The sequence below is a fragment of the Euprymna scolopes genome, chromosome 10 (genome assembly GCF_053919585.1).
Source record: "Euprymna scolopes isolate OS-2025 chromosome 10, ASM5391958v1, whole genome shotgun sequence".
Lineage (NCBI taxonomy): Eukaryota > Metazoa > Mollusca > Cephalopoda > Sepiida > Sepiolidae > Euprymna > Euprymna scolopes.
The window spans coordinates 29475712-29498211 of NC_136491.1; the positions used below are offsets into that span (position 1 = coordinate 29475712).

A 22500-nucleotide genomic window follows, 5' to 3' on the forward strand; every position below is an offset into this window, starting at 1 on the left:
AGAAATGTAATTTGCCAGGTGAAGGTCAAACGACGGCATTACGAATATGCATGCATAACGTAATAGCTATTGGTTCATGTTTTAATTTTTAGTCTTGCAGCAAACATGTCTTCATAGCTCAGGCATTAACGTCAAAGGGAAAAGTAAATCGTAAGCTAAACGTTTTGGTTTTGATTCTCAGTGGTGGCGTGCGAGTCATTTAAAAAAAATTTTTTAAACTTTTTAAATCATTATTATATATTGGGTTTAATATAATATAATAATAAATACGAAATCTGCATTAATCAAAATATCATATTTATGCATATTTTACGACCGGGCAATGCCGGGCGGCCTGCTAGTGTGCATATACAACAATCACATTATATACATGCGTGCGTGTGTATGTGTGCACGTGTGCGTGCATGCATATATAAATATACAAAATTATGACATACTAGCAGGCTGTCCAGCGTTGCCCGGTCATAACATGCGCTTAAATATGACATTTTAATTCATGCAGCTTATGCATTTATTATTAAAAACACAATTCTTTACTGATTATTATATTGAACCTAATATAGTGAGATCAAAACTAAAAAAAATACATATATAACTTGCCTGCCACCAGCTAGAATCGAAACCAAAACATACAACTCTCCAGCCTAATTCCTTAGCCTCTAAGCCACACCCATACACATATATAATTCACCTGTCATCTCTTTTTAAAAAGATGGAATCACCGATCGTCAAAGATGCAAGCAAGCAAGGTCCATAGAGTTTTATAATTAAATAGATTCATCACTGAGTACATCATTTTAAAATATTAAAAATCAACAAGAGTTTTCATGTGCGATCGGTTCTGAGACCAAGATTTTGGGAATTGATATAGTGATCAATATGTCATAAATTTGTATATTTCCATGTTGTCATAGAAGTTCTAACAATTGAGCCGATTATAATACCTGTAGCATTTATGGGTATCTAATTCCATAAACAAAGCTTCTTTCTTAGAACTGCACACCTGTAGTTCTAAAAAGTCAGCAATATGCCCCCGCCCCGTGCGAAAATTTTGAAGACTCCTAACGAGGAAACACCCCGGATGAACTCGTATTCATTATATCTAGAGGGAATAAGAGTTCATGCCTTTCTGAAGTTTATTGGCGGCATACGTTAACGTAGTTCTGATCAGAATTGAACTCACTTCGTTTGTACTGCAATTTGCATCAATAACGATTACACAACTCGCACTTCGGCAGGCAAAGTCTTTAACGAGACACAGCACAGACAATGACATTTATGATAAAACTCAAAATCTAAATTTGATTTAAAGAAAAAGAAAAGAAAAACAAACAAAACTTTTACTTGTCAACAAATCAAAGGAACGGAAAATCAGATCAAAGCATTTAAAAATCACAAAGACATTTTGCTGTCTGGCTGTAAAATATATTTTACAGCGATTTTCTTTCTGTCTCGGTATTTATTTCAGCAAACGATTATATTTATTGAAGATGAAGCAATTAGTCTGTTGTTATAACTATTAATATACTAATTAGTAGTCACCCTTTAAATGAAGTGCATTTATTTTGGGCTTCCTCACTAGTTTAAGGACATTCGTGTAACCATTTTATATATCAGTGTTGGGACGATCAGTCGGAATCGAAATCGGGAATCGGAAAAATCAGAAGATTTGGGAGTATCGAAATCGGAAAAATTGATGCCTATTTTCCGATGCCAAAACGATTCTTTTAATCGTCTTTTTTTATTTTTTATTTGATTTTGTTTAAACCAAAATCTTCCGTTGCTGGTAATAATGATAAAATAACAAATATTTATTGATTTTAAAATACCAGTAAAGCTAAAATCGATAGATCATTCTTCACAAGTGTATTTTGACGTTTAGGAAAATATCTGCACATTTAACATGCGTTTTTACGAAAATCAAGGGAAATAACAATTTTATAGTTAAATAATTAGAGATTTATAAAGAATCGGAATTGGAATCAATAATCGTATCGGAATCAGGAATTTAGCACGGAATCAGTAACTGTATGGGAATCAAGAAAAATATTGGAATCGTCCCATCACTAATATATATATATATATATATATATATGAAGGCTTCCATCAGTCTTGACAGACTATGGATACCCACTGTAAGGGTGCCTGCGCGTGAAATTTGTGTGACAAGACTTGCGCAACCTCTAACCACGCCTCTCCTGAGTCAACATTGTTGCATACCAGTGGCAAGTTGAGATACAAGACGACTGGAAACAATGCCGAGATAAGCGGAGAGCACATACAGCGCCTAGAATTCCCAAATGGTCACCCATCTGGTATTAGCCAGGCTCAACGTTGCTTAACTTCGGTGATCTGACGAGAACCGGTGTGTCAACGTGATTATGCCGTATAAATTTGGAATTTATACACACACACACACACACAAAACAGATGACAAAAGTTTAAATTCCAAATTCCATGACGTTGACCATCCGACATTCCTTTAATCATGTTCACATCCACAACTCCTGACAGTTACTGTGGAGTTGTGGGCGTCAACGTAATTAAATAAATTGTAAGATGGTCAACATCATGGAATTTGGAATATAGACTTCTGTCATTTATTTGTTATATGCTCTGTAATTACATTGAGCTTCTTAAATTAAAGATATAAGAAAAGTTAAATATAATTGAAAAAAAAAACATATTTCCACAGAAATATATATATATATATATATATATATTTCTGTGGAAGTATTCTTTATTCACTTATATTTCCTTCTTATATGTACCAATCCTTATTTAAGAAGCTCAATGTAATTACAGAGCATATAATGAATGAATGGCAAAAGTCTATATTTCAAATTTCATGATGTTGACCATCTTACAATTCTTGAAAATATCTGTTTCATAGTACAAAATCAATTACTTAATTATTATATCAATCAGTGAATTTATTTTGCCCTTAACTCATCAGAAGAAATAACTACAATCAATCCACCAAAAGGAAATAAAATACGTTTGGACATGATCAAAAAATCTGAAAATTGGAAGAGAAGCTGCAAATACCTTATAGTCTGCTTACATTACACCGTTTGGAATTTTAAAATAAAGTCACTAAAAGCCATATATTCCAAGAGGAAGACACTAGTGGTAGATGCACCAGCCCAGATGTGGCAACAATACTCCATGCATTGTGGCTTTGTAGAGATACAGGATACTTTCAGATGTGAGTTGTCTTCTAGCACAAAAGAGGGAACCCGCCTTCTTTGCAGCAGCCTTTGCAATGTCTCAATGTATTTGTTTCAGTTCATATAGCCTGTGAACGTAAAGCTGAGGAGTTTGAAGGAAAAACACTCATGCTGAGTGTTATTTGTCATGGGTATCGTTGTAATTGTTAAAGGAAAGCAGTTTAGTCTTACTAGCATTAAATGTTACCATCCATTTACAACCCCATTCCACAATGGTCTGGAGGTCATTTTCTAAAGATTCTGCCATTGTCTTAGATTTATGTACATCCATTCTTCCCTTATGCAGGTTATAGAGCATTGTATCATCAGCAAATATACTCATCTCGGGAGGTCGTTAATGAATATCAGAAATAAAGTGGTCCAAGGATCAACCCCTGGGACATTCCTGCATTAATGTTATGCTGTTTGGATGTACGTCCATCAATGACAACAACTGATGGTTCTCTCCTGTGGGACTCTGCAACTCTTAGCATTTTGGTGTACAAACCAATTTTCTTCTCCAGTCTTTTGGTAAAAGCCCAGGTATTCAGATTTATTTGCCTCCCCACGGGGACAAAATCAGACACAAGGGCGGCTTTTTAATGTGGGGAAAATCCAGTTCCCCCCAAAAGAGGCACTCTAGATTAGAACAGAAAAAAAAAATTGCCTCCGACAAGAACTTCTCCTTCTCTGCCTGAAGACAATAAGATTAAGTGTAGTATTAGTACAGATACTACACTTTACTCTCCCCCCCCCCTCCCAGCCAAAAGACCAAAAGTGTTAATCCTAATCTCTTATACCGGATTAATTACGTATCACATTAATTGGTGCTTCTACACTATCAGAACGAAATTTTGTAGTCGATAAATGGAGTTTTCAAATAAAAAAACAATGGTTTCTACTGACTTTTTTTTGTTGTCAATTCTAATAAGTTACAATGGTAACTTCTAAATGATGCAGTCGAATATTACTGAATTATTAAACAAAAACAAACTTTCATCGTGTTAACAAGTGAAAAATTGCGGCCATCTTGTTTAAATCGAAACAGAAAATTACCTCTCTTTTGAATTCCCGTTTTCTTTAAATTTTATTTTCTATTTTCTTAATAACGTTCTACCTTGTCGATTTTCGTAATTTTTGGGTATCATCATCTTAAAAATACGAGGAATACGTAGATACTATTGTTTTCATGTGAAATTCAGTATTACGATTTTCGAACTTTCGTTCTGATAGTGTAGAAGCGCCCATGAATTGGTTTTACGCCATCTTCGGTTTTATTTTACCCCCCCCTCTACACACGCTTAATTCTTTTCTTATAAATGTTCTTGATTTAAAAAAAAAAAAAAAAGAAAAAAAAAGGAGTACAATTAACGGCGAGTTTACCGGCAGTCAAAGTAATTTCTAATTTCTAATACATTTAGTTAAGAACAATCAGTTACTATTTCTAACTTTTTTTTTAAGTGCACTAAGTAATATCTACTATACCATGCAGAAAAAGAACGATAAAAAAAAATAAAATAAAATAAAAATAAAAAAATAAACAGTTTTCGAAAGTGCAGCCTTTGAGAAAACGGAAAATAAAAACTTCTTTCAGACAAATACGATGTCTTTTTTTTTTTTTTTTTTTGATTTTTATTATTGCTAACTTATCTTTCTTTTCCTTATGGGAGTTGGAGAGAGACACAAAAATAATATCAAAGAATTTCCAGAAGCAATCTGCCTAAAATGTTGTCGTAGAGAACAAGTTTTCTTTATATCTTACATTTGTTTTTTATCTCTTTTTTTTTTCCTCCTGTCAATGGATATTTCTCTTTCTTTTGCTTCCATTTTTAGTATCCGTTTCTGAATGACTTCAGGGGCAGATAACCCTGAAGCAAACATTCAGACTCTTTTTGTATCGCAAAACCCACAGCAAACGCGCAATACGTTGAACCAAAAACCATTATAAGAAGAATTCAACTATCAAACAATACTTGGGAAAAGGGAGGGAAGGCCGTTAATTTAATAACTTTATGCTCTATGTACAAGCTAAACGTATCATTTGATATCACAAAATCTATCTATAAAAATGAGAATGTGTGTGAAAACACTTCTCAACCTATATACTTTACAGATGTTTAATCTACTGACTTAAAACTTGGTATATAGGATATTCAGGCACGTGGAAAACTTTTTAATTGGTTTTCGTCCATAAAACAGGCTGCTAAGGGGTCAAAATTTGAAAGATTGTTACATGGAGTGGTTATCAGATATTTATTTGTTGGCTGACTGTTTCACGAATGTGTGAATGGTTCATGTGACAGATTCATTATGTTAATAATAAGTAGGTTTGAAAACATTTTTTAAAGATGTTAAAGGTAAACTTCTGACATCCTGAGTGATGTCCTCATTATTTGGAACTCTCTTCCTTTCAGAGTCTTGTTCTCTCACTTTTTGGTTAACTCTCAAAAAAAATAAAGATGTGAAAAAGATCGGGCCAAGCTGGCCTAATGGTTATCGTACTTGACTCATTGTCTTTAAGTTTTGATTTTGATCTCAGCCTGAATATTTTCTCTTTTTACTTACAAGAAGTGAACAGTTTCGAAAGAACATAATACTCGCATGCACATGTCTCTGTTTCTGCATTAACAACTGAAGTATGCATGGTCCCCCGTGAGTATACTGTGAACGAGGCATAAAAAATGTGACAAAGTTCAGCATTTCCTTCCCTCCATTTAGCCCTAACAGTCCCTAGGGGATGTCAAATCCTGGTGAAAATGAACAAACGGTGCAGTTTTAGGCCTTAACATATGTAAATTTGAGTTCTGCACCATGCAAAAAAAGAAATGACTAAGTCCATCATTTGCCCCTCCCCATTTAGTCCCAAAAGTCCCTAAAGCCTTAACATGTTGAAATTTGAGTTCAGCACCATGCAAAACTGGTTTTTGGTTACTGCCTAAGCTAGCTCAAGGAAAACCTTAGAAGCTGTCGTTGTGAGAAAATTGAGGAGGTTAAAGAGGCTGTGATGAAGGTCATTGACACACTCACACAAGAGAACTTCTATGGGGCCTTCCAGAAGTTGTTGGAACGGTACAACAAGTGCATTGCAGCTGGAGGAGATTACTTCAAAGGGGACTAAAGTTTCATGTGTGTACTATCAATAAAAGTGGCCATACGAAAAAAAGTCAGGTGACAGGCACAACTTACAGCTTATACCCCATGAAAACATTGATTCTCACCGGATGACTGAATGTCTCAAGTTTAAAGTATTATCTAATATCACAAAATTTCTTATAAATAAAACATGAATAGTTTTTTACCTGGAAGTAGTAGGGTTTTTTCTTTTTAGCTCCTTACATCAAGTGCTTGACACATGAGTTCCTGTCAAATCCCCAAAGTAAAGCAACGATGAGCCTATCCAGTACCAGATGGGTGACCATTTCGGACTTCTAGGTGCTATATGTGCTCTCCGCTTATCTCAGCATTGTTTCCAGTCGTCCTGGACTTCTTGCCATTGGACTCGAGCAGTGCTGATTCAGGTGAGATAGGGTTGGCATTGCACAACCCTTGCCTCACAATTATACGTGCAGCTGCCCCTACAGAGAGTATCCATTGTTTTTCGAGATTGAACAGAGGCATCGACATCAAGTGCACAATCAGGTTGACACACCGGTTCTCGCCAGATCACTGAAGTTAAGCAACAATGAGCCTGGCTTGTACCAGAGGGGTGACCATTTGAGAAGGCTAAGCGCTGTATGTACCGTTCTAAGTTGTAGAAATTTCCAGGTTGGTATTTGGTGGCGCGTTTAACTCACTGCAAATCAAGATGGAAAACAATGGGAAATTACCGTCTTTACATGTCTTTCCCGAGATTACCATGGCTTTACAATTTGGAGAGATGTGGTCTCCAACGCTGTTAAAAGAGCATGGCTGCTGCATGCAGCAAAAAATGAAAAAGGCATGAGGCTTTCACAAAAGAAAAAAATATATATTACATTGACGTTCAATAGCCAGTGTCCAGCTACGACAACTCAAAAGACCTTTTTTTTTTTTCTTCTTTTTTTGTATATCTAGCATTAGACAAAGTTTCCTTTCTTTAGAACTCATTATCGCAGGACTGCTTATCTGTAAACTACAACATGGTTGTTTTCAAATCCAATATAGTCATTTTTTAAATGCCTCGTTCACTGTGCACTCACAAGGGACCATGCATGCTTTACTTGCGTCCATAGTAGCTACAATTTGGGGAGCCGTGGTCGCCGACACTTAAAAAAAGCAGGGCCGCCGCTGCTGCTACTGCTGCTGATGATGCGGCTGCTGATGATGATGTATGTCATTATATTTATTCACACAATTGTAAAATCAAATATAAGTATAAGAATGTAGAAGTAATTGCATTGCATGTCATCAAATATGATAATAACCGCTCATAAATAAAAGATGATTGCATTCCCCAATAAATTATTCATTTATGACGTTTTTTTTTTTATTATTAGTTTCGACACTTTTAAAGACAGATCAGTCAAATAGAGAGTGTAAAACACATATTTACATAAACTTATGTTCTTGTCATATTATAATTGTCACTGTATTAATTTTCTAATTATGATGTTCATGGACTTGTGTGTAAAATGTCTCATTGTAGTAAAACCGGGTATTCTTGATTGACTCAATAGATATGATGGCAGCCTACAGATTGAGCTATGCCCAGTTCGAAAGCAATTACAGTTCTTCTGATCATTTATAAACTAATACATGGTGGAACAATAAAATTGTCACTCTAAAAAGACGGCATGATTCCATTTCGGTTTTCTTTTTTTTTTTTCTTTTTTGTTGCAGACCGTTTATTAGTTGGCCAGTTGTGTACAAATCCCAAGAGCGATAGGAGCCTTCTATCATGTCTGAAACTGACACCCTGTTCAACAAGCGAGATTGGAGATGCGCCACTGTACAACTCATGTTCTCTACCGATTCAAATTATGACAACAGGACCATTGCCAGCACCCTTAAAATGCAAATCCGGGTGGTTCAATGCTTGAGGGTACAGCTTAATAAAGTTTCCGGCCAGGGTTGTGGTCTTTAATGTGGTTTCAAGTATCGAGGCTGTGATTGAGTCTGAAGGCGGCTACATTGAATAGATGTCAGCTCTACTACATAATCAAGTTACTTGAATTGATTTTTTTTTTCAATAAAAGTTTTTAAATAAAGCGGTAGTGCTTTTTATTTAGGGCGACAAATTTATCATTCCACCCTGCACTGTTGGAAAATTATGATTGTGAGAAAAATTGTAAATTATGTTTTTTTATTGTACACTAGCTGGACGCCTGGCGTTGCCCGGTCATACAATCCGCTTAAACATCATGTTTTCATTCATGCAGATTGCGTATGAATTATTATACAATCAATACTCTATTGATTTTTATATATTACGAGGAATACTTTGCCCAGTGGACTAATTCACAAAAAAAAAAAATAAATAAATAAATAAAATAAAAAATAATAATTATAATATCGTTCATCAAATTCCGTCTGTGTTTGTTTACAATATCACGTCAGCTGATAGTTGGGCTTGATGATGAATGCTCTGGAAAAATCACGTCTGATTAATGTTTAATTTTAAAATATGCAAACGAAGAAATGATTTGCAGCGATTTTAAATAGCACCTCTTCTTGAGCTTGAACAGGGTATCACTTGATCTGTAGTCGAATGCTCTATCTCTGAGCTATATCTCCAGATAAGAAATCTGTTTTTTTTTGTTTTTTTTTAGAAATGATTTGCTAAGATTTTATTATTTCCTAAGACTGATGTATTGTAAAATATTCCCCAGTAAAAATTCTTTTTTGAAATCGGATTTTTCTGATTCTCTGATTTTTCTGAGATTTTATTTCCCTTGACCGGTGTTACATAGAATATTCCCCTATAAAAATTCTTTTTTTTTTTTTTTTTTTTTAACGTTCCCCGTAAAAATTCTTTTTTTTTTTTTATCTATAAGAGAAAAAGACTATTTTTAAAATCAGATTTTTTTTCGATTTTCGATACTTATCGGATGAATTTCTGTACAAAACATATCTAAGAACACTGCCAGATATATAAATTAGCTTTGTGTGAAATTTGCAAAAGATAAGCTCAGCCGTTTCGGAACCTATGAGAAAGTAACTCACTAACACACAAAGTGACTTTTATATAAGAGTGGGGATTATTTATGATTTAGCAGTGAATAATTAAAAAAAATGTTGGTTTTTATTTAAGCAGAGAAATACAAACCAAAACAGAGATCAAACGTAAGCCAAAACACGCGGATCAAACCTCAACCAAAACAGATAAAACTTTACAAACCTAAAACAGATAAATTTAAACTAAAGCGGACAAACTAAACTTAAAGTAAACAAATAAACCAAACTTAAACTAAAACAGACAAACCTTAGCTAAACTAAAAGATTAAACTTAAGTTTCAGTTTACTTTTATAGTAAAAAATTCTGCAAATATTTTGTACTAGAAGATGTACCCGGCGTTGCCCGGTATTAAACGTAACATTAAATTCCTTAAAAAAAAAATGAAGTAAAAAAAAAAAAAACAGAAAGAAACTGAGGCATGTGCATGCGAGTAATGATTTTCCTAAACAGTTTACTTTTTTTTTTTTTTTTTTTACACAATGATCACCACTTATCAAGGCCCGGAAGCTACTCAGGGATAAGGGTTATTGCAAGTACATTACTTTAGTGTGGAGATTTGAAGAAGTATTTACTTAAGGGGGCGGTTCATTAAGAATTTGTTAACATTGGACTTGAAGACATCCAAGTTGTAGTCCGGAGGGAAGCAGGCAGACGGAACAGAGTTCCACAGGCGTGCAGTTCTAAGAAAGAAGCTCTGTTCATGGAATCCGCGTTTTGATCTAGGCACAGATATAGAGTGGGGGAAATTTTTCACAGTGGATTCGGCTAGACGGGTGTTTTTCGTGAAAGATTGGCGAGGGGGGACCAGAGATTGGAGTTCAGACGAGCACCTGCCATGGAAATAACGATAAAACAAGGATAAGCTCGCAACGTCTCTTCTGTGGGAGAGAGGTTGCAGGGTAGAGAAAAGGGCATCCCCCACTAAGCAACGAAGTCTATTTTGTACTCTGTCAAGGCAGGATAGGCTGTTTTTAGCAGCTCCTGCCCAGATATGGCAACAGTATTCCATCCGATATATGGTTTAAGATGGCAACAAAAAGATCATTGCCAAATTTCTGTTTTCACATAAATTCGAAAAGATAACTGTTAAGAAGCTCTCGGCTGGTTCTGTTGATTTTTTTCCTAAAAAAATATTACTTTTTGTAAATAAAAAAAAAATGCTCGAGCTGAGATAAAAACCAAAAACTAAAGACAGTGAGTTAAGTACGATGACCATTAGGCAAGCTTGACATGATTTAAACAATGTTTTCAAACCTACTTATTCGTAACAATGAGAACGATTCGTGCATGCAGAGTCGTGAAACAGTTGAAAAACAGATAAAAATCCGATGACCCCCCCCTCTAAGTACCAATTTTTCAATTTTTAACACAGCAGCCCTTTTTTTTCCGGATGAAAATCGGTTAAAACGTTTTCCACATGTCAGAATATGCTATATACCAAATTTCAAGTCTCTAGATCAAAAATTCGTTGAGTATATAGGTTGAGAAGTGTCCTCACACACACATTCTCACTTTTATAGATATCCTAGCAGGCCGCCCGGCGTTGCCCAGTCGTAAAATACTTAAAAAATAGTATATTTTAATTAATGCAGAATTCTTCTTTATTAAAAACAGAAATACCTTAGGTAATAAACGTAACGTTAAATTCCTTTAAAAATTAAATTAAAAAAAGAAAAACGAAAAGAAACTCAGATATGTGCATGCGAGTATTGTTTTTTTTTTTTTTTTTTCTAAACCGTTCACTTTTTGTAAGTAAAACAAAAAATACTCAAGCTGAGATCGAAAACAAAGCCTAAAGACAGTGTGTCAAGTATGATTACCGTTCAGCCAGCGTGACAAGCTCTTTAAAAAGTGTTTTCAAACTGACTTATATTTAACATAAGGAATCTGTAATGTGAACCATTCATGCATGCGCATTCAGGAAATAATTAGCAAACAGAGAAAAATCTGATGACTCCCACGTATCAATGTTTCCATTTTCACCTCTTAGAAACCGTTTTTTTTTTTGACAAAAACGGATTAAAAAGTTTTCCACATGTCTGAATAACCTATATACCAAATTTCAAGTTAGTAGATCAAAAATTCGTTGAGTATATAGGTTAAAAAGTTTTTTTTTGACAAAAACGGATTAAAAAGTTTTCCACATGTCTGAATAACCTATATACCAAATTTCAAGTTAGTAGATCAAAAATTCGTTGAGTATATAGGTTAAAAAGTTTTTTTTTGACAAAAACGGATTAAAAAGTTTTCCACATGTCTGAATAACCTATATACCAAATTTCAAGTTAGTAGATCAAAAATTCGTTGAGTATATAGGTTAAAAAGTTTTTTTTTGACAAAAACGGATTAAAAAGTTTTCCACATGTCTGAATAACCTATATACCAAATTTCAAGTTAGTAGATCAAAAATTCGTTGAGTATATAGGTTAAAAAGTTTTTTTTGACAAAAACGGATTAAAAAGTTTTCCACATGTCTGAATAACCTATATACCAAATTTCAAGTTAGTAGATCAAAAATTCGTTGAGTATATAGGTTAAAAAGTTTTTTTTTGACAAAAACGGATTAAAAAGTTTTCCACATGTCTGAATAACCTATATACCAAATTTCAAGTTAGTAGACCAAAAATTCGTTGAGTATATAGGTTAAAAAGTTTCTTCACACACACGTTCTCATTTTTATAGAATATATAATAAGATAGATAAAAAAAAAAGCCACAATAGGTGCTAATACAAACTTGATCATCCAGTAGAAAAGATAGTAAACACCAACACTATAGGATCAACATAACCATCTTGAATCATCTTAAAGAAGCCAGTTATTTCTTGAAGATGAATCAACAGCAAACAGAAATATAAGTTTATAATCTCCATTATAGCATCACATAACTTTTATCAGAAATCATGAAATCTGTTTCCTAGAAGTTGAGCTTCTTATCAAAGACTCATGGGGATTTTTCCAGTCCATCTTGCTTTAAAATCTGCTGCAAGGTACAGAAGAGCCTAATCCTGGATTATGGTTTCCTTATAAGTGTTGCTTCCTGCTTCTCCAGGCTTTATTGAAAATAAGATCAAAAAGATTCAGACAGATCATTTAAGATTTGAGACTATGTTAAATAGTCATAATAAAAAGAACTTCTGATTATTAAATAATAATTATAAACTCCGAAGAAAATTAACAGCTTTTTAATTCTATAATGGATTTCTGCTTTCTTCAGATTTGAACCTTCTTTCATTCTCTGACTTGCATATATATATTATATTTTATGATGTGAAATGGTTAAATTTCAAATCTAGAAATTTTATTATATGTAAGACTAGCATGTGTGCCCGGCGTTTCCCGGGTGTTTGGAGGTGTATGCTGAGCAAAAGAAAACAAAAAATAAAACCTAAAACGGTCAATTTTTTTAACTGACCCCTATTATGACCCGTTAACATTTATTGTTTTGGGCTCAAATCAATTTATTAAGTTTGATCGATTTCCGAGGAACCTATATCTAAAATTTCACGTGTTCAGACCCCAAATTGTCGGAGGAGTTTGGTAGAGTTCTCAAAGGTCAAATGGTTGAACTTTGACCCCTTAACAGCCAAATTTCTGGCCGAAACCCGATCACATAGATTTTCTCCAATCTCAGTACCCTGTATATCAAATTTCCAGTCTGTAGACTAAAAATTGACAAAGTTATTGTGTAAGGAAATGTACACAGACAGACAGACAGACAGACAGATAGACACACAGACACGTTCATTTTTATAGACATATAGATAAAGAATACATTTCAATAAGTATATCTCGGTTCAATATATATATATATGTATATGTATATATATATATATATATATATATATTATGATGATGATGATGATTCCAGATGATCGCCGTCACATTCACATTAAGTTCTCCCAATCTCGTCGTCCACGCCATCTTAGATGACTCTACACTCTTGCCGTAGATTTGCACATCTTGACGCCGATGTGACATACAAATTGAGCAATTTCCACCGAGTTGACTTCCTCTGGAGGTTGAAGGGTATTCCTATGAACAATCACATGTCTTCTCAAACCAGCAGTAGACTTGCAAACTTTGCTGCATATTAAACAGATCGTTTGGTTTGGACTAATAGGTGCAAAGTTGACCTGAACAGGAGTTTTGTGCGACTTAAGGTAGTTGACGTAGCCAGCTTTTGACAAAAGCACTCATTCTAAAGTGTCGCATTTCCAGTTCTGTGTGTCATGGTTAAGACAATCAAGTAAACATTTGCGAAGCTCTCGCTTCAGATTGCTGTGGGTCTGCTTTCTTTTCTCTAGAGCATCACAACTTTTACGTACAAGCTTTCGCCACTTCGGCCTTTGCAGAGTAAGTTCTTCCTACGTGTCGATATCCATTTGTAGGACTTTTAAATATATAAGTGAGAACTTATCGCTCCACCCTACACAGTTTTCTTCACGAGTCATGACTATACAGGGAAAAGGGCAACGGTCTTTATTAATTTATGAAAAATTATAGATGACAATTGGAATATGGAATGGAATGGATCTAAATTTTATTTCTCTTTGTGAAGCTATGGATCAAATCAGACAAAATGTAGTGAGAAATATTCCAATAAAAGAGACAATTAGATAATCCACCAAATTATTAACATGCTAATTACTCTTCCAGAATTATGGACTAGACATTAAGAGTAAAAGAGATTATTGCATGAATCAATAAGACAGATAACGTTAACATAAAAGAGCCTCGCGTTATGATCGCAACAAATACCATTGTTGCTGCCTAATTCATTTCGGGCTAATTTACGAGGGACATTCCAAAAGTAATGCCTCCTATTTTTTTTTCATTCCACACGAACAATTCAGAGGGAATTACAAATTACATTGTTATGATGACTGAACTTATGCATTCATAACCTGAAAATTTCATCTCTCTGTTGCGGCTATTGACAGTGAGACTCGAACAAAGCAACCCTTGTCATGAGCGTGCGTTAGAAGCAGAGATGTGTCATTGAATTCCTCCATGCAAAAAAAAAAAAATTGAACCAATCAACATTCACCGGCGCCTGTTGAACGTTTACAATGGCAATGCAGTTGATGTAAACGCTGTTAAGAGATGGGTTCGTCGATTTCAGAGGTGCGACAGAGATGTAAGTTACAAAGAGCGTTTTGGGCTTTTACAACTGAGACTGGTCTTGGATATGACCTTAAACTATATCCAGTGGTGGGGCCCCAGCTTGCGGGCTTTGGGGAGTGTGGAGCCACCCTTTAATTGCCATTGCTCCCAACTGACCCGGAGTGGTAGTACCTGTTAGGGTCCCAACTATGGGTTAAATAGAAACCGACTTGAAAACAACAGATATATTCTATTACAACATTTTTCTTCCGACTCTTTAGATTCAGCATTAAATAACCTGAAAAGGGTTGATATGCCGTAAAACAAAACCAACCAACCAACAACCGAGACATCCAAAAGAGGCTGGCAAAAATGCGTTGAGAATGGTGGTGACTATGTAGAAAAATTAATTCTGAAGCACAAATGGTCACGGATTTTAATGGTACCACTCTCGTCTTTTTAGCTCTTAAACGTTTTAGTTTTTTGAGTACAAGAATAGGAGGCATTACTCATAGTTACTAAAAAATGGATATTGTTAGTTTCATAATCATGCAGGCACATTGGCTGTGAATATCCTGACAGTTTGTTTTTTATGCAAATTAATGATCAAAAATTAAAGAATTATCCAATTTGAGTCGAGGGAGGCACGTGTACATATCTTGGCTAATTAACATTGTTTAAAAGTTAATTACTTGTTATCGGTCTGTCTATCTATCTGTTCAATGATGTGCTTAAAATAGTTCATATTGGGAGTTATTTATTGTTTATAGAATTAAGTTTAGCAATAGATTTTACCTGGGATGTTTATATAATTTAGCTAGGTTAAATATAAATTAAATAATCTTGAACAGGCGTACGTGACGGAATGGTCACATTAAGGCAACGTGTCTTTTAATTAGTGACGTAATGGAACTGAGGTCAGAGGTCGGGAAGTTTAGAGTCGACAGTTGAAGTTTGACCACCAGAGTGAACGGACGATTCAACATGACGTTGGAAGCAGCATCACTTCAGACAGCCAAGATATAAGAACGTGTAATCTCTGAAAATGTTGGCTAGATCATGAGAATAAATGTTCATAAATAATTCAGGTATGTGTTGTGTCATTTACATCTGTTAAAGAACTATTTGTCTACAACTGTTGCGATACGTCCACGTCAGACGGTTCCTGTTAGAACTGTTGCATAAATATTAAAATATACAGCCTAGGCGATCACAAGCAGACATAAATTCACATGCAACATATGACACGTTTTATAATACATCTCGATATACAACACATAGTGTAATGATATATTAAAGTGAAACCTTGCTAATGAGAGTTGAGGACGTGTTGCATGGAGAGAAATGATATGAAAATGATACGATGGATGTATAAGTCTAAAGACAAGGTTCGGATCAGATGAGTTCAGGGTAAAAATAAATCTGGACAGTATAGGAGGATGTGTGCAGAACAGGAGTCTTCAGTGGTATAGCTACACTGATGAAGAAGATATGAGAGATGTTGGGTTAGTAGATGTAGAACAGTTGAGGTAGCAGGATCAGCAGATGAAGAAAGACCAAGGAAAACTTGCAAAGAAAGTGATAAAGATGAACTTAAAAATACTAAGGATAAATGAAAATCTGGACTTGGGAGTCACGACTTATCAAGGCCTAAAGGTCACTCGAGGATAAGGTTCAATGAAGGCAAGGTGGCAGTGTAGTAATCGTTGATGGTGTAAATTGGGTAGAATTTGATTATTTACGGGGACGGCTCAACAAAAAATTATTTACATTGGATTTGAAGGCTACCATGTTGCATCCAACCAGGAAGTAGGCCAGCAGAACAGTGTTCCATTGAAGATGGCAGCTTCTAGAAGCGAAGTTGTGAAATTACAATTTCTTTTTTTTTAATTAGATACACATAGTAATTTTATAGATTTCACTTTTTAATTTCTATTTTTTATTTGATTGTGTTTTACTTAAATGTATGATAGTTTATGGTCAAAGGATGTACTCCTAATAAGAAGTTGCACACGCACACACTATATATATATATATATATATATATGGTAGTAATCGTGACACCCTGCACTGAAGAATCCCGAAAGGATGAAACACTAGTGTCTGTAGGTATTTAATTATTATAGTAAAAAAATAATTATATATATATATATATATATATAATTTGGGGTTGTTATTTTCCAGAGGTAAGGTAACCAGTGAAGTATAATGAGGTTAATACAAGTTCTCAATACTGAGGTAGAGCGGGTATACTTTTAATTTGCTTTTACATAAGCAGTAATGTGTAGCCACACGGTCATGAGCATGTTTCGGTCTTCTAGTATTTAGTAACCAGAGACCTTTTCAGGCAATCACGCTTACATTAAGGGAATCAGTAACGAATCTTCAACACATTACTGCTTATATAAAAACAAATATATATATATATATATACTAGCAAAAGTACCCGTCGTTGACTGGGTTCAAAAACAGCCTACAGAAAATGGAATCTGATTTATTAAAGTACTAGCGGGGGTACCCGGCGTTGCCCGAGTGTTTGTTTCCGGGACGGGGGGGCGGGGGTTAAAAAATGTTATGGTAGGTAAGTAGGAAGGATCAAACCCGGAGTCATGAGTAAAAGTAGGAAAATAAAGTGTGAAAAAAAAAAACAAAAAAAAAACATCTGCAACGTTAACAGTTCGGCCACCAAGAAAAGTCCATTCCAGTTGTTTAGGAAAAAAAAAAAAAACGACTACGGTAGGTCGGCGCGAACGTGAAAATATAATGTGAATTGTCCAGCACGCTAACCACTACGCCACAGAGCACTGCAGCTTAGTTTAGTGATTTTAAATAACTTCACATGAAAGAACTACGCAGCCAAACCGGTGTTCTCTTCTCAACTGTTCCTTGTGAACGATCCCCAAACGATGTTAAGTGGTGGCAGGGGGAGGAAGAATTTATTAGAGAGAAAATATTTTACCACTTCCATTGATCTTAACCGATTTTGGCCGTGACTTCTCAGCAGAAAAAGTATAGAAATCTAAGATTATTGAGGAATTTGAGAAATAATAAGCCTATAACACACCTCAGATATTGTTCTGCCGTTTGTGCATATTATATTTGCATGAAATATCTTGATTTTTAATCCTATTAATGTCAAAATCAGACGGGAAAAAATGAGTTCATTTTATTTATATATATATATATATATATATATATATATATATATATATATATGAACGGAAATCCATAATCCATCTTGTGCTATTTTACCTTAAAAGACTATTAGTGAGAGAGGAACCTATCGATATTATCTCCCCTAAAAAAAAAAGAAGAAAAAAGAGAGGGGAACCTATCGATACTCCTTCTTCTTATCAAACTTATTAAGTTTTCTTTCTTATACATATCTTATGATTACAAGAAGTGGATGGATTAAGTTCAGCGAACTTCTGCCATTACTAACTCGCAGAGTGTTACCAGAGTATCGGCCAAGATAAATGTCTATCAGATGTGTGTGCGACGTGTGATGATGTATGGAAGTGAAACCTGGCCAATGAGGGTTGAGGATATGTGCTGCATGGAGAGAAATGATATGAGAAGGAGACAATGGATGTGTAATGCGAGTCTTGAAAACAAGACTAGATCTTATGACTCCAGGGGAAAAATAAATCTGGACAGTATAGGGAGATGTTTACAGAACAGGAGACTTTGTTGGTTTGGTCAAATTGAAAGAATGGTTGTGAGTGATTTGGTAGTTGAGAGAAGTTAAGGTAGTAAGATTGGTTGGCAAAGTAAAGCTAAGCGAAAACATGGAAGGAAGTGGTAAGAACGGTCTTGAGCCATTCTTGTAATACAAAAATGATCGAAAAAAAAATGGAAAAAAAAAAAAAAAACTATCGTAGAGCAAAGAAAATGATCCAATTGTGAATATCAAATTTAGTTGTCCTGAGAAAAATTTGGCATCATCAATCCAATCAGAATAGTTTGGAATTGTAAAGAATTCTAGGTAAAAAAAAAAGTTGATTGTATTAATCCAGTCAGAATTAGCAAAATGTTTTTCCCTTCTCGTGTCAAGACGAAACGATATGACTAATTCTTTTAAAGAGATTCAATATATTTTATTCACCGATTCTGGCACCTGATTAGTTCATTTTTATCACCCCTGGCTATAAATACAATCGTCCAAATCTTTGTGAACATATCTATAATCGGTGGTGCATGCTAGTTGAGATTGAGATCCAGATAATTAGTTTGATATATGCAGGGCTATTTCGTTGGTTCTTTTTTTTTATCTGTTGGACTGAGACATCCGTTCTGAGTAGCCATAGGGAGTCCGCTTTTTTCAACCCTTGCTTCCTGGCTTTATTACTTGTTGGCTGAACCTCCTTTCCTAGGAAATGCAGACGAGGGCTACTCAGGCATTTTTTTTTTTTTTTTTTTGGAAGGCTAGAGTTTTCCTCCTTCAGGAGCAATAGCTTGATTTTTCCCACATTCCGACCTTGTTGTCATATCTCCCTACGGTGGGAGGAAAGTAAATACCTTCCCAGTGCAACTATGCCAAAAGTATTGCAACAGATGGACTTGAAAGAAGGAGGGATGAAATAAGTTAGCTTCAAAGTAAATTTCTAAAAACATGCCAACTTGTAAAATGGACGTTAAACTGCTGCTATTATTGTTGCTGCTGCTGACGAAAACACCTACTTATTGAACCAGAATGTGATCGTTATCGATGAAGAAATATTTTTTCGGGGTTAATAATTTATGTCAACTGGAATGGTCTTTTTACTCTGTCTTCTTGAAATTCTACTTTAGCTGACACACTTTACTTCATTATATTTTATACAGCGATTCTGTTACCCGATTGGTTTGTTATTATTATCGCCCCTCGGCTATAAATATAATCGGTATTTGTACAATTTAATAAAGACATTAAAAACTGAAAATATCGAAAAAGTTTAAATTGTAGGCATCCGTTATGGAACGAAGTTCTCCGAAAAAAAAAAAAATTCACTTAATTTCATCAAGTAGTTTTTTTTTTTTTGTTTTTTTTTACAGAGAAAAAAACAATTTGTTGTGATATCGAGCAAAAGGTTCGATTTTTAGGAAGAAAAGCTAGAATTAAAGATGTGGAGGGAGTGTCGGCGCTTTAAATGGAGTTATCTCCCCATGGCGTGTTCAAAACATTCCATAATGGCTGACTTCAACGCGCTCTCATAAAATGTGTTTTTCCGTCGTAAAAAAAAAAAAGTTAAAAAAAAAGTTTTTAAAAAAAGTTAAAAAAAACAAACTACTTTATCAAATTAAGTGCATTTTTTTTTTCGAGATCTTCAGTTCAAAACGGATACGTACAATATAACCTTTTTCTCGATATTTTTATTTTTTAATGTCTTGATTAAACTGTAAAAGTGACATATAATCGTTCAAATATTTGTGAGAATACCCAGTAATATTCATGCCAAGAGTACTGCAACAGATGGACTTGAGAGAAGGGGCGGGGGGTGAAAATAGGTTAGCTTGGAGGTCAATTTATAAAAGCCGTCCAAAATATGCCGGCTTGTAAAACGGATATTAAACCAATGATGATGATGCTGATGACGACGACACGTATTGAACCAGAACGCGATCGTGATCGAGTCAATACGAAGAAATATCATTTCGACGTGAATAATTGACTTCAACTGGAATGATCTTTTTTTTTTTTTTTGGATTTGTTTTCTTGAGATTCTACTTTAACTGACATGCGCTTCATTTTTCTTCTTTTTCTTCTCAGCAGATGAATAAAATGGAAGGCGTGATACCATTCCCTACTGACAGAACGACTGAAACGGCGGGGCGAAGAGCAGCAGAAGATGAAGGGGGGGGGGACGAGGGGGCGAAACAGTGACGCTTTGTAATTCTCCGAGAAAGAATTGCACATTGACTCAATTGATCAACCAATATTGCATTTACGTTCGACAGATTTTCTCTTATTTAGCGACATGTCAATTTCATAAAAACGAAGGTGAATAAAAGAGGAACTTGTCGGAACCGATGAAAGGAATAAAAATTAAAAACAAAAAAAAAAAAAACTTCTGTCTGCTGCATTGCCATTTGAGAGCGACTCAAGCTTGTAAAAACCTTTGAAATAAATGTGTAATGACGTTAAACATTAAAATAAGCTATGTAATAACGCGTGTGCATACTCTGCCAAAAATGACGAAGAAAAAATTATGCTTCGCCAGGGTTTGAACTAATGGTCACACACAAAAAAATCACGTTTAAATCGGTGACATTAAGAAAAGAAATAGGAACGAAAACGTCTCAAACTGGAAAATTAAAAAAAAAAAAAAAAAAAAAAAAAAACACATAAATCGGTATAAAACAAAAAGAGAAAAGAAAAGTTTCTTTAATGGCAGATGAACCCTTTTCGAATTATTTAATGCCAAATAGAGTAATTTTTATTGTTTTTTTTTGTGTGTTTTGTTTTATAGCATACTAGCAGTTCAGCCCGGCTTTGCTCGGCCCCTATGTACTGTTTATAACTTGCCCTATGTGCGAATACCCTTTATGTAAAATTTCAAATGTTTAGAGCAAAAAGTAGATGAGTAATTTGGTAGAGACCACAGAGGTAAAATATGTTTAACTTTGACCCCTGGGCTCAAATCAAGTTAAAAAGTTTGACCCATGTCCAGGTAACCAACATTTAAACTTTCAAGTGTTTAGACCTCAAACTGGCAGAGGAGTTTGGTAGAGTTTTCAAAGGTAAAATCGTTGAATTTTGAGCCCTTGACAGCCAAATTTCTGGCCGAAAACCGATTAAAAAAGGTTTTACCAAATCTCAATACCTCTTATGCCAAATCTTAAGTCTGTAGACTGAAAATTGACAGAGTAATTTGGTAGGGAAATGTACACAGACACACACATACATATACACATGTAGATACACCATTTTTGGATTATTTAATGCCGAAGCAAATGATTTTCAAAAACAGTTTTTATGCTTTAAGGTCTTTATATATTCAAATATTTATTTATGAGGTTTGGTTTGGATGTTTTGCTCTACGATTTATCCACCTTTTCAGTTTATTTAATGCCTAATTCAGTAATTTGGAGAAAAGAGTTTACGCCTTAAGCTCTTTATATATTTAAATATTTATTCATGGTGCTTGGTTTGGTTGTTTTGTAGAGGAGAATCGCTGTTTTTGACTTTGCAGAGCATGACTGGGTTTTGCAAAGTAAAAAGAAAAAAAAAACATCAAAGTTTGTTCCAGGAAACGAGTACCTTCAGACAGCCTGATCTGGTAACATCAGAGAAAAGAAAGGAGGCGTTTTTTTATGGAAATATAGATATGATTCACTGGTACAACAAGGTTTCACTGGAATGGTAAAAAGTGAGGCGGCAGTATGACACAGGAGCACTTATCAAGGTAAGTAAGTCTTGTCTCAAGAGTCCCAGACATTAATAAAAAGTGAAGGAAAATGTGTACGCTAAAGGCAAAGCTGGCGTTCACACTTGACCATTTTGAAACGACATCTATACCTGTATTATTGTGATTATTCGGAATTACTTATTCGAAAAGTTTTGGAAATAAATGAATATGATAGATTCGTTACTGGATCTTTTCAATAAACGCATATTTGTTCATTTATAGATAATATTTGTTACTTTTATATTTTAACATATATATATATATATATCAATGATGGGACGATTCCAATATTTTCCCGATTCCAATATTTTCCCGATTCCGATACAATTACCAATTCCATGCTAAATTCCCGATTCCGATTCCCTGATTTTCGTTAAAAAAAAAAAACATTTTAAATACGCAGATATTTTCCTAAACGTCAAAATACACTTGTGGAGAATGATCTATCGATTTTAGCTTTATTGGTAATTTAAAATCAATAAATATTTATTTTATCATTATTACCAGCAATGGAAGATTTTGGTTTAAACAAAATCAAATAAAAAAAAAGACAATTAAAAGAATCGTTCTGGCATCGGAAAATAGGCATTAATCTTTCTGTTCCCGGTACCGATTCCGATACCCTAAAATCTTCCGATTTTTCCG

General features: G+C 34.6%; 1 protein-coding gene and 1 pseudogene across 1 annotated transcript in view; both read right to left on the reverse strand.

Annotated features, from left to right (window-relative positions):
• LOC145285897 (uncharacterized) overlaps positions 1 to 22500 on the reverse strand; it is a 417018-nt gene that overhangs the window by 241859 nt on the left and 152659 nt on the right. The gene's annotated exons all lie outside the window — the stretch shown is intronic.
• LOC145286630 (5S ribosomal RNA) lies at positions 2276 to 2392 on the reverse strand (annotated as a pseudogene).